Below are 13182 nucleotides of genomic sequence, written 5' to 3'. Positions count from 1 at the left end.
AATTTCAAAGGGCCATAACTCTGTGAAAAATCATCCGATGAGAATCGGCTGATAATATGCACATCTCCTCTTGGTAGTGAAGCTTCCCATAAAGTTTCATTGAATTCCAGTCATTAGTTGCTGAGAAATAGCCTGGACAATAATTGAACTATATGTACAGTTAATGGAAAATTTCAAAGGGCCATAAGTCTGTGAACAAGAGCTGTCAGAGGACAGCGCGCTCGACTATTCGAGTGCTTGACAGTATAACGTAAGCCATAATGGGGCAGGTTTTTTTTTGGCCCGATTTTATAGCCGAAATTCGGCTATGTTCCCAATCCCAAAAAGTATTCTTTTTTCCCAAAAAATTCCCAATTTCCAAAAAAAAAAAGTCTTATGTGTATTTTATCTCAATTTTAATTCAATTTCATCTAACAAAGTATGATTTTTTTCTTTTAATTTGAATGATTATAAAGAGTTAAATCAAATTTAGTATTTCCCTAATCAGTGGACTTTTCGTATGGAAAAAAAGGCTAATGAATTTATTTTCCCAATTTTATGAAAATACTGATAAAATTCCCAATTCTAAAGCCATGGGCTATCTTCCCAAAAAGTGGGGAAAAAAAGCCTGTGGGGAAATTGTTCATATTCAATAATTTATTAGACGATCTTCCAAAAATAAAAAAAGGAAATTTTTTTTTATTTTTTTGGGGGGGGTGGGGGGTGAGAGGGGGGTATAATGTGGGGTGTGGTAATTTATTAAATGGGGGGATGAGAGGGGGGTATAATGTGGGGTGTGGTAATTTATTAGATGTTTAAAAAAAAATGGGGGGGGGGGGGTGGGGGTGAGAGGGGGGTATAATGTGGGGTGTGGTCATTTATTAGACGATCTTTAAAAAAGAAAAAAAGGGAAAAAAATGGGGGGGAGAGGTGGGGTGGGGTGAGGGCAGGGATTCTGGGTTGGGGCGTGGGGTATTGTTTGGGTGGAATCAATTGTGGCATTCAGGTAAGTGTTGTTTTGTCAAAGTATTAATACAATCTGATCATAAATAAAGAAGTTATGGCAATTTAAGCAAAATGTTCAATTATCTAAGTATAAAAGGGGCCATAATTCTGTCAAATGCTTGATATACACTGTAACTCCAATATAACGCGGATGACGGGGTCCAAGCCACGCAACCGCGTTATAAACGGACAGCGTTATAAGTTTTGAGCTAATTTATTGCAGGGGGATATAAAAACAGGTAAAGTATAGCCTATAATATAGGTCCTGTGTATTGCCATGCTCTGTTGTCATCCGAAAATACTTGCATATAAACCGAATCGAACGATAACGTAATACATACCGCTTTTCTAATGTGCACATGCATCCGATAATCCAATATAATTACAACATCAATTACGAAAAAAATAATCTTTAACATTTATGACGAGAAATATGAGATTCATAAGCACATCCATATGCCGACGCCAATTTTCAGAAAAAGAGTACAGTGCATTATGGGACAGAGCTTTAATTGGGCGAGCGACTTTAAATTTAGATTGAATGCAATACGACACATGTACAAAGAAATGTTTTATTGCATCATACGCGTCATGTAAAAATCGTGCTTTCCGTGGACTTTCTGATAAATGGCAAAAATTGAAGTGAATCTCTGTTAAGTATACTGCGTTAGCACGTAAATAAATCGTTAGGATTATTTAATTTATTATTCGTACACGTACAGAAACAACAGAAACATTAAACATAAACAAAGATCTTTTTATTTATCAAGCATGTATAGCATATAATAAACGATAACACTGTCAAAGTTTATACATAACACGATACATACAAAACATTAACAGGTAATTCATCTATTCGCTATGAAATGTGAAATATTCCGTCATCTTTCTCTGCTTGCACGAGTCTCTGGCTGCGCAGTATACTAGTTGTGCGCAGTATATTTCACAGCCGCTCCTTTCATATGGACAAACTGCAATCAAATCAAAGTAAAAATGTTTTAATCGTTTTGAATAACTTTAATTTGATAATTATTCCACTTGCACTTACCTTATTGAAAATAGCGCACTGAGCCGCTCTGATAGAGAATACATGTAATAAACACTGACTCGCAAGTTTTCACACCTTTATTGACCTTTATTGACATTACACAAGAGATTAACACCAGTTAGCTTTCTCGTGTCGTTTAACTTCTAATCGATTAAAATCGATTAAAATCGGTTAAACGGACGGATAAAGCAAGCAGGCTGTGATCGCCGCCATCTTTGAATTTTCTGAAAATACATGAAGATGCATAACATTGGTTTGAATCAGAAATGGAAGGTTGGAGAAAAAACGGGATCCAAGGACCCCCCGCGTTATATTGGACACAGCGTTATAACGGACCGCACTATATTGGAGTTACAGTGCTGTTGTCTTCTATTGTTTATAGATTGGGGTCATGTTGGTAAAGAAGTATGCAAAATAAAAGAAAAATGTCAAGGACATAAGAAATATTTGGGGTAGTACGCAAACTTTAACATAGATTTATCAATAATATGCATATTCTAAGTGTAAAAGGGGCAATAATTCTGTCAAAATGCTTGAGACAGTTGTCTGCTCTTGTTTATAGGTTGGGGTCATGTTGGTTAACAAGTATGCAAAATATGAAAGCAATATTTCAAGGGACATAGGAAATATTTGGGGTAGTACGAAAACTTTAATATAGATTTATCAATAATATGCATATTCTTAGTATAAAAGGGGCAATAATTCTGTCAAAATTCTTGATAAAGTGGTCTGCTCTTGTTTATAGGTTGGGGTCATGTTGGTTAACAAGTATGCAAAATATGAAAGCAATATGTCAAGGGACAATGAAATTATTCGGGGTAGTACGCAAACTTTAACATTTGCACGGTAACGCCAACGCAAACGTCGACGCCGGGGTGAGAAGGATAGCTCCACTATATATATTTCATATATAATAGTTGAGCTAAAAATGCACATTTTCATTTAACAGGAGAAATCAAATCATGTTTGAATATTGTACATTGAAATGTAGAACTTATCCAGACAAATGTGTATCTACAGACAGACATACAGACAGATGTCCATAGTGATTCGAATAAATGTTAACCCTTTGCATGCTGGGAAATTTGTCGTCTGCTAAAGTGTCGTCTGCTGAATTTCTTAAATTAGCATTTTCTTTGATTTTTTTCAAAGAATACTATCAGAACAGCAAACAGTTTGGATCCTGATGAGACGCCACATTCTGTTTGCAAAGGCCTTCATAATTTGGTTTCAGCACTGAAAGAGTTAACACATGCTACATGTATATTTAAGCCACAGACTACAAAACACAACATAAAAAGCTCTAGCCTCAGAGGGTCACAGTTCACAGAGTGAAGTTTTGGAGAGCTGCAGTGGGTTCAGTAGACACCAGACGCTGCCCTCGACAGAACAACACTTCAAATTTGCGCAGTGATTGGTCATTATTGACTAGAGACTCCAAACAACAACACTGTCTCAGAAACTTGCATACGTAGGCAGTGATTTTTTTGTCCAATCTGGCAAAAGTACTGTATATTGAATAATGAGGGTACCTGCTACGAAAAAATCTTTGCATACAGACAGAAATTTTCATTAAACAAGGGCTGTTTGTAAAACATGCATGCCCCCCTATATGGGCTATAAGTTGTAGTAGCAGCCAATGATTTTTTTTGCCCAAAATTACTGCCGTTATTCGGCTGCTTTCCAATTGCAAAAAATGACGTTTTTTCCCATAAATCTGACCAAAATTTCCCAAAAAATGACCAAATTTTCCCAATTAAGCCAATAACATTACAATGTCATTTAGGCCTAGCGTTAATTTCCTAAAACGAGTGCCGATCGAGATTGTCGAGTCTTCGCCGAATGAAAACTGACTTACGAATGTTCGCGAATGTAGCCGAATACGATTTTACGGTGCTTTCCACACATCTCTCTCTATATTGCGGAGGATACCGACAATAGTCAATGTATCTCCTGGATGGGTGTGTATAAAACGCGGCATTTAGCGCAGACTGCAAATTGCAGGCTGCGTTATCGGGCCATAAAACGCAGCCAATATAGACATCGTTGCAGTCAATATAGATATCGTTGGAAAACGCAGGCAATATAGACAAAGAAGGAATACGCAGACCATATGCAATATAGTTTATGTGCTATATTTAACTAATGAATTAGTTGCATTTCGGTGAATTTATGAACATGGACATTCTAAAAATGAATGTGCTATATTTAACTAATTAAATACTTGTAAGTTGTATTGCATTTCGTTGAATTTATGAACCAAGAACATTCTAAAAATGAATATCAGTCAATTTGAAGTTGAATATTGATACCGGGAGGTTTATTTCACAAGATGTATACGATATATAAATAAAAAAGAATATAAAGTTGTAATAAAAAAATATGACTGTATATACACATTTTATTGCGTGAAACTTATTCGAATAATAGGAAATTCTAATTTAAATTAAGAACGATGGTTATCCCTATTTGTTTAAAATAATGAAATATTAAAGCTTTATACGTTTTAAACTCATTAACGAATACGCAGCTTTTAGCGCAGACAATATATAAAAAGGAAGAAAACAGATTAGGTCAATGTTTCGCGATGATGGGCAAAATTTATTTTAAATAAAAACTATCTAGCATTTAAGCCGTTGAACTAATGAAATTATATTGTGAATTTATTTATATGTATTTAGGAACCTAGATGTTCTGTATCAAGATGAAGACATAATAATGTTTTTTTATGAGCACAATTGAATAATTAAAATTGAGATAATATAATTATATAACTGTATGTATATTTAATGTATATGTATAGATTAAACGCAATGTTGTTTTCATCAAAGCCAATATGGACATCGCTGCAAATTGCAGGCTGCCTTATCGGCATAAAACGCAGCCAATATATACATCGTTGCAGTCAATATAGATATCGTTGGAAAACGCAGCCAATATAGAAATAGAAGGAAAACGCAGCCAATATAGACATAGAAGGAATACGCAGCCAATATAGAAATAGAAATAAAAAACTTGTGAAAGTATATAAGGTCCATATTATTGTAAAACTTTTAACCTAATATATTTTCAATCGGAATATCGAACAAGTTGAATTTAATCTTCAAAGCACACAAATGTAATCGAGTTTTAATAAAAGAATACTAATTTGTATTAAAAATTATTTTATTAATGAAATACACATTTTACACATTTTATTGCTTTCAAATTATTTAAATAATTAGATTTCTTCTTGAAATTAAATGCGTAAGCAGGAAGGCAGCTGACAGCGCAGCATATATATATATGGAAAACGCAGCTTTTAGCGCAGCCTATGTAGATATGGAGGCAAACTAATTAGGCAGGTTTCGCGCGGGTGGTCATTATTTATATTAAATGATGAAATATAAAAGCATTATACGTTTCGAACTCAGTAGAGCAATAAAGAATTGGATTGTACCTTGTTTTGTGTTATCATCCATAAATTAATCCTCATCCAAGGGAGAAAATGGAGCAAGCATATTTCTGACACGTGAATAAGTTCTATTTTGCCATGTTTACTTGTTAGAATTGAAGAACGATATGAGAAGCTTAAGAATAAACAAAAGACCGTTTGAAAGGAGTGTTATACATGTTAAACCAGGGGTCTGTTACAGTGTCTGTCCGATTATCCTTTATTGTGGGATAGTGCGTTCGAAAAAGGTGCGAAATCTGTCAACTTAATATACAAATATAATGAATGTGACACCTGTTGACTAACTTCTCAATATTTGACATTTGTAGACGTTCGAAGGACGCCGGTCACCGGGGTTTTAATTGGTCTGAAGGCTCTTGTATCTTATGTTCGTAGATATGTCTGTGTAGTTATGAAAATGGAGGTCTCACAAATTTAATAAATTAGTAATTCATTTGCACGTTATGTAAACGCCTGTGTTACTCAACAAATATAAGCAAAATATGAGCAATGCAAATTTGTTTAAAATAATTTCTTTTCCATAATTCTATCAGCAACAACAATAATAGTAAAACAATAACAAGAGACTTCCTTTAAACAGAATAAACAATACAAGCGGAAAGTGTCGTCCAAATTAGCCTGTGCGGACTGCACGGGATCCAGACATAAGCCCCCCAGGACAAAACCCCCCCAATGAAAAAATGAACATTTGGACAATTGCCCCCCAGAAGAAATGACAGGTAGGATATAAGCCCCCCAGTGCTTATTTTGCATCTGGACATTTGCCCCCCAGTGCTTATTTTAGAAGTGGACATTTGCCCCCCAGTGCCTAATTTTAAACGACATTACTCGATTGAGCAGATAATCATGTCCAATTATCACCACCTTTTAATCCTTTTGATTTATTAAATACAGAAGCCTTTAATTTTCATTAACAAGTATATGATCAAAGCCACATGTAACACCTTTAACAAGCTAATAATCCTTTTGATTGATTAATTAAAAAACAATTCAAATTCTTTTAGATGTTTGTTTTACCTAAGATTAGGCAATTAAAGTGAGTTTCTGGACCTTTTTTATTTCGAATTATAATGATCCAAGTTTCTATGATTATATATTTATGAGATATGAAATAATACTGAATCCAAATACAGAGATATACTAGTCTAATGGAAACAACATATGATATTAGCACTGGGGGGCAAATGTCCACTCCTAAAATAAGCACTGGGGGGCAAATATCCAGATGCAAAATAAGCACTGGGGTGCTTATATCCTACCTGTTATTACTACTGGGGGGCAATTGTCCAAATGTTCATTTTTCATGGGGGGGGGTTTGTCCTGGGGGGCTTATGTCCTACAATCTGACTGCACGGCAACAACAATAAAAGTGAAAAAACAAAATAGCAATCAACAAAAAAAGCAATAACCAAAACACCAGCCAATAGAATCACAATATAAACAATGCAATTTCTTAGTACATGTACTGTGCAGTCCGCACATGCTAATCAGAGTCGACAGTCTCCGCCCAAACTGGATTTTCGCTAAGAAGAGACTTCGTTTAAACAGAATATACAATACAAGCGGAAAGTGTCGTCCAAATTAGCCTGTGCGGACTGCACAGCAACAACAATAAAAGTGAAAAAAACAAAATAGCAAACAACAAAAGCACAAGCCAATATAATCACAATATAAACAATGCAATTTCTTAGAACTGTGCAGTCCGCACATGCTAATCGGAGTCGACACTCTCCGCCCAAACTGGATTTCCGCTAAGAAGAGACTTCGTTTAAACAGAATATACAATACAAGCGGAAAGTGTCGTCCCAAATTAGCCTGTGCGGACTGCACAGCAACAACAATAAAAGTGATAAAACAAAATAGCAAACAACAAAAGCACAAGCCAATATAATCACAAAATAAACAATGCAATTTCTAAGAACTGTGCAGTCCGCGCATGCTAATAAGAGTCGACACTCTCCGCCCAAACTGGATTTCCGCTAAGAAGAGACTTCGTATAAACCGAATATACAATACAAGCGGAAAGTGTCGTCCCAAATTAGCCTGTGCGGACTGCACAGCAACAACAATAAGTGATAAAACAAAATAGCAAACAACAAAAAGCAATAACAAAAGCAAAAGCCAATATAATCACAATATAAACAATGCAATTTCTTAGAACTGTGCAGTCCGCGCATGCTAATAAGAGTCGACACTCTCCGCCCAAACTGGATTTCCGCTAAGACGAGACTTCGTATAAACCGAATATACAATACAAGCGGAAAGTGTCGTCCCAAATTAGCCTGTGCGGACTGCACAGCAACTCAATAAAAGTGATAAAACAAAATAGCAAACAACAAAAGCACAAGCCAATATAATCACAATATAAACAATGCAATTTCTTAGAACTGTGCAGTCCGCGCATGCTAATAAGAGTCGACACTCTCCGCCCAAACTGAATTTCCGCTAAGAAGAGACTTCGTTTAAACAGAATATACAATACAAGCGGAATGTGTCGTCCCAAATTAGCCTGTGCGGACTGCACAGCAACACCAATAAAAGTGATAAAACAAAATAGCAAACAACAAAAGCACAAGCCAATATAATCACAATATAAACAATGCAATTTCTTAGAACTGTGCAGTCCGCGCATGCTAATTAGAGTCGACACTCTCCGCCCAAACTGAATTTCCGCTAAGAAGAGACTTCGTTTAAACAGAATATACCATACAAGCGGAAAGTGTCGTCCCAAATTAGCCTGTGCGGACTGCACAGCAACAACAATAAAAGTGATAAAACAAAATAGCAAACAACAAAAGCACAAGCCAATATAATCACAATATAAACATCCCTGTATTGAGATGATAATAGAGGGATCACCACAGCAAGTTGCAAATACACGGTGTATTCATTCGGGTCGGGTTAGATGTCATTTTTATCAGTGTTTAATTGTTTAATTTAGTTCGCATCTCTTCGCGGACGATTTGCTGAAGCATTTCGCGTTGCAATGATGTGAGTTGAATCTTTTGCGCATATCTTTTATAGAACCGACAAGTCCGTTTAATAGTCACCAAGCATTAATTATATCGAAATATAAATGGTATTCATTTATTTGAAACAGTCAATAATATATTATACATTTAACAAGGAAGTTTCAAAAACAATAGCTTCAACATTTTTCACACTTTGACAAACGGACGACTTGTTGAAGCATTTCGCGCTGCAATGATGCGAGTTGAATCGTTCGCGTAAAGCTTTTATAGAACCGACATGTCCGTTTATTAATAATCAAGAAGTTAATAATTTGTCATAAAACAATTAATGAAGATCCCATTACGTATGGAAAACTTATTGCGCACACAATTATAGGAAAAAAAACGTAAACCGCGCATATATGATTATCATACCTACATGTATTTAAACATGGTTGTACGAAACAATGATTAATTTTACACCAATTCTTTATCATGCAATTTTTACAAGAATCAAATGTTTATTTATTTTCTACTTTAATAAAAATTTACCAACATTTTTAAAATTTGTACATGAGTTACGGTTCTACATTAATTAATTAAATATTAAATTGTTTAGCATGAACAAATTAAAAAAATATTTATTTAAGTATTCCATACTACAGCCTTATCTCTAGACAACCCCTATCAGTAATAGCCTTATCTACTCCTCGATAATCAGTGCCCTCATCAGCTCTGAATGACTGACAGATTATCGGTTTATTGTAATTTTAGTGGTGAGAATTAGGGTATTGTTACTGATTAGGAGACAGCTGTTTTCAATATCTTTCATAGCTCATTATAAGTAAAAAATATAAGCTTATACAAAATTTATAACAATTAAATAGAAATTAGAATACAAATAATTAAAAAACAAAAAAACATGAACGCAGAAATAGAGCTCTACATAGACTTTCCACTATTATAAATCAACACGCGAACCATTACACGTATTTGAATTAATAATTGCAAATTACATATTTTCCAATATTGGTTCAAAATACTTGAATCGAGTGATAGAAGTATCACAAAAACAAACATGCATCTATCATTCAATTTAGTTTATTTGATTATTGCTTTGCTATTTTAATAATTGTTAGTTGTATATAAGACCTTTCACACTTATTGCAAACATTCATATAACCCGTGAAAAACACTGACCACAAGTGTAACAGAGCAATTAAATGTGACAACCGTTTATTCAGATAACTAAAAAAGGACATAATTATTATTTTTACTTATAAACTTCTTATAAACTTCTGATCACATTACATCCTTCATCTATTTCTATATATTTTTTCGAGGCGTGCGAGTTGACTTCGAAAAGTGCGAGTTGACTAGAAATGCCGTGCGAGTTGACCAAAAAACGTGCGAGTTGACCGGCACCCATATATTATACATTTAACAAGGAAATTGCAAAAACAATAGCTTCAACATTTTTCACCCAAGTAACAGTTCAGATATGTCATCAAAACTATATGGGCCTTCGTCTCAATTATGATCCAATTAACGGGTAATGCAAAAGTGTTACACAAGAGAGTTGTCATGAGATGTCACGAGGACCCAAGCTACCACCCCTGCAAATGTGACGATTGCATCAAATGCAACTATTAATTTTGCTTTAAGTTGCAATATTAATAAAATTCCTATTAAGATGACAGTACAAACAATAAACAAGTGGTGCCACTTAACAATAAAACATCAGTGCATTTTGGAACGGATTTATATTTTTAATTATACAGCCTGTTAATAAATTTGTGTTCGTATATATGGAGGAATGTGTAATGTTGATATTAGCCTGCTATACAAAGTAAGTTATTGTTTGTATGATTTCCATCATACTTATAAATTGTGGTAAATTTAAAGACGAACTTCTAAAGTATATCTCCAAATTAATTTAAAAAGGTTTCATAACAATATGGTTTTATTCACGCACAAAAGCAACAACAGGTAACGTTAACTCACCTTGCAGGAGGGCACGATTTCAAAAATCGACTCCTCTTCACACAGATCTACCGTTGTGAAACCGGAGTATGACAATGTTATAATGTCCTCACTTTTGAGATACTGGTGCATATACTTCACCTGGCTGTGTCCGAAAATCAAAGCCATTCTTTTACACTCACTAGACGGCACACGAAAACACTATAGGAACTATACACACAAAAAGAACACAAAATTACAAAACACTTCTTCCAAATATCGCAATAAACACACACAAAAAACTGTTGAAAAACACGAAAAAGCACTTTACACACAGCACACACAAAAGGTGTCCAGTCATTACACCCCCTGGACGTTACACCCCTGGTCATTACACCCACCAAGATATTGATTAGATTAGAAAGGTGTAATCAACTTATGAACCACTAATTGGATTTGTCATGTAATATGACACTGATGAGATGAATGGTTGCTCAAATTATTTAATTGAGCAGCCATCATTTAAAACATTAATTTTTATTTCACCAGAATGACTGTAACAATATGCATCTAAATAATAAATACTTTTTTTCAAGAATATACAGACAGAAAAAACTTGAAGAAATAAAAATAAAGATAAATAAAATAAATATTTAGAATAAACAAAACACAATCTAAATTCATATACATTTATTTTTATTTCACCATAATGTAATAATATGCAACTTAGTCATAAATAATACAGACAGAAAAAATTTTGAAAACAAAATAAAATAATAATAAATAAAAAAAATATTTAGAATGAACAAAACACAATCTTAATTCATATACATTTATTTTTATTGCACCATAATGTTATTATATGCATATAAATTATAAATACTTTTTTCAAGAATATACAGACAGAAAAAACTTTGAAAATAAAATAAAAATAATGATAAATAAAAAAAATATTTAGAATAAACAAAACACAATCTTAAATTTAAACATTTCTTTTTATTTCACCAAAATGTAATAATATGCATCTAAATCATTAATACTTTTTTTCAGGAATATACAGACAGAAATAACTTGAAAATAAAATACAAATTATGATTGATTAAAAACAACTAAAATAATATTGCCAAGAAATCCCATTTCACTTTGAACAGTATATACACTTCCTGCTAGTGAGTTTTCACAATTCTAGACAATTTCTATACTTTATATTCAGCTGCACGTACAACCTACTCACTAATCTCAAGAGTCCCAATGTACTTTTTTATATTGAAACACAATTAACAGGAATCTGTCACTTACTGTAGCAATCAAAGCATGTTTTCACAGTTTATGGGAGGGCCCCAATTGGCACTAGTCTGTGTATCTTTTATGGCCCCTAATAAACAGTTAGAGGGTCTTTGTCTGGCCCTAATGTGGCCCAAATAGGTCCAATGTTTATCTAAGTGGCCCAGTGTTACTGTTAGTTTAACAAACTGTGTTTCATAAATGATGACACAAAACTGTGTCAATGATTTAAAACACTAAATTAGGGCATGAGTCTTAATGCAACATAAATCAACTTAATTATTTGAATGAGAACAAAAATATATATTACATGTATAATCCCTCATGTCTCCACCCATTTCCCTTTTCCTGCATAAATACCATTCTGTTACATATCATTTCATATTTATAGAAAAATAATATTTTTGTTAATAAAATGTAAATCATAAGACCATTATATTGAATTTCATTTATGTAAAAATAAGAAAGTATTATTAGGATTCCAAACTTTCCACATGATGTAGTTGGTTAAAATGTAACAAATAGTTTCTAATTATTAATAATTAATGGAAATGTTTTTATAGAGACTAATAATTATATAAGTTATATAATTGTGTAGGTTAAAGTTTATAAATGAGTATTTACAAAACTAAATTGGTCAAGAATGGAGCAGCTAATACGCTTAAACCAAGTTGGTGTTTGAAATTATTTATCAGTTACAAGGCCATTTGATAACAACGGAAAATGCCCTAAGGTCCAAAATCGCATGATGTCATGGAGCTCAAATTATATGGATCTACAATGTTTATAATAGGAAGAAAATGACTTACCGGTATCACCACATCTAATATCCTGCCATAATCCACAATTATCACATGAAACAGAAAATCAGAACTATTAACACGCTTTTTTACAATTTGAATCAATACACCAAAATATTTGTTTTGGGGGCATTTTGACAGAGTAACAATGTATACCTATAGTATGATATTCTCTAAAATTGTTCCGGTATATACGGGGACAATGAGTAAAAACAATTTGCATTGAGTATTTGTCTTATTAACTTTGTTACCTTTGATGTTTTGATATTCTTTTGCCACGACATAAAGATGCAATATTCTTTAGAATTAATAAAATCAAACTACAACATCTTCTTATGAATTTTAATAATAATGGTGTGAACAAACTCCTTTAATTTCAGGTGTTATTATTACACTTTGATAATTAACAAATTATTTGAAAAGATCAAAGAAAAATGTTTTTCACACCAAAAAATTGTTATTTCCCAATTAACACTGCACATCAATAAGACAGACATACAGACAAACAAACAATAAAAAACACTTGGACAGACCCCCATTGGACACACATTAAAGCAGAAACATCATTAATCAAGTGAAGTGTGCCCCATGGTAGGTATGATCACACCTTAGTAACCTAATCAATTATGTTTATATGTTGGTGGGTGTAGTGTCCAGGCTTAGTGGGTGTAATGACTAGGGGTGTAACGTCCAGGGGGT

The 13182-nt window shown here is 33.5% G+C and overlaps 1 protein-coding gene across 1 annotated transcript in view; it reads right to left on the bottom strand.

The window, feature by feature from the left end:
* The window catches only part of LOC127856952 (N-alpha-acetyltransferase 40-like), a 44738-nt gene that overhangs the window by 3885 nt on the left and 27671 nt on the right, over positions 1-13182 (bottom strand). The gene's annotated exons all lie outside the window — the stretch shown is intronic.

This window comes from Dreissena polymorpha, chromosome 14 (genome assembly GCF_020536995.1).
Source record: "Dreissena polymorpha isolate Duluth1 chromosome 14, UMN_Dpol_1.0, whole genome shotgun sequence".
In the NCBI taxonomy this organism is placed as follows: Eukaryota; Metazoa; Mollusca; class Bivalvia; order Myida; family Dreissenidae; genus Dreissena; species Dreissena polymorpha.
This window is presented reverse-complemented; position numbering and strand designations above follow the sequence as displayed.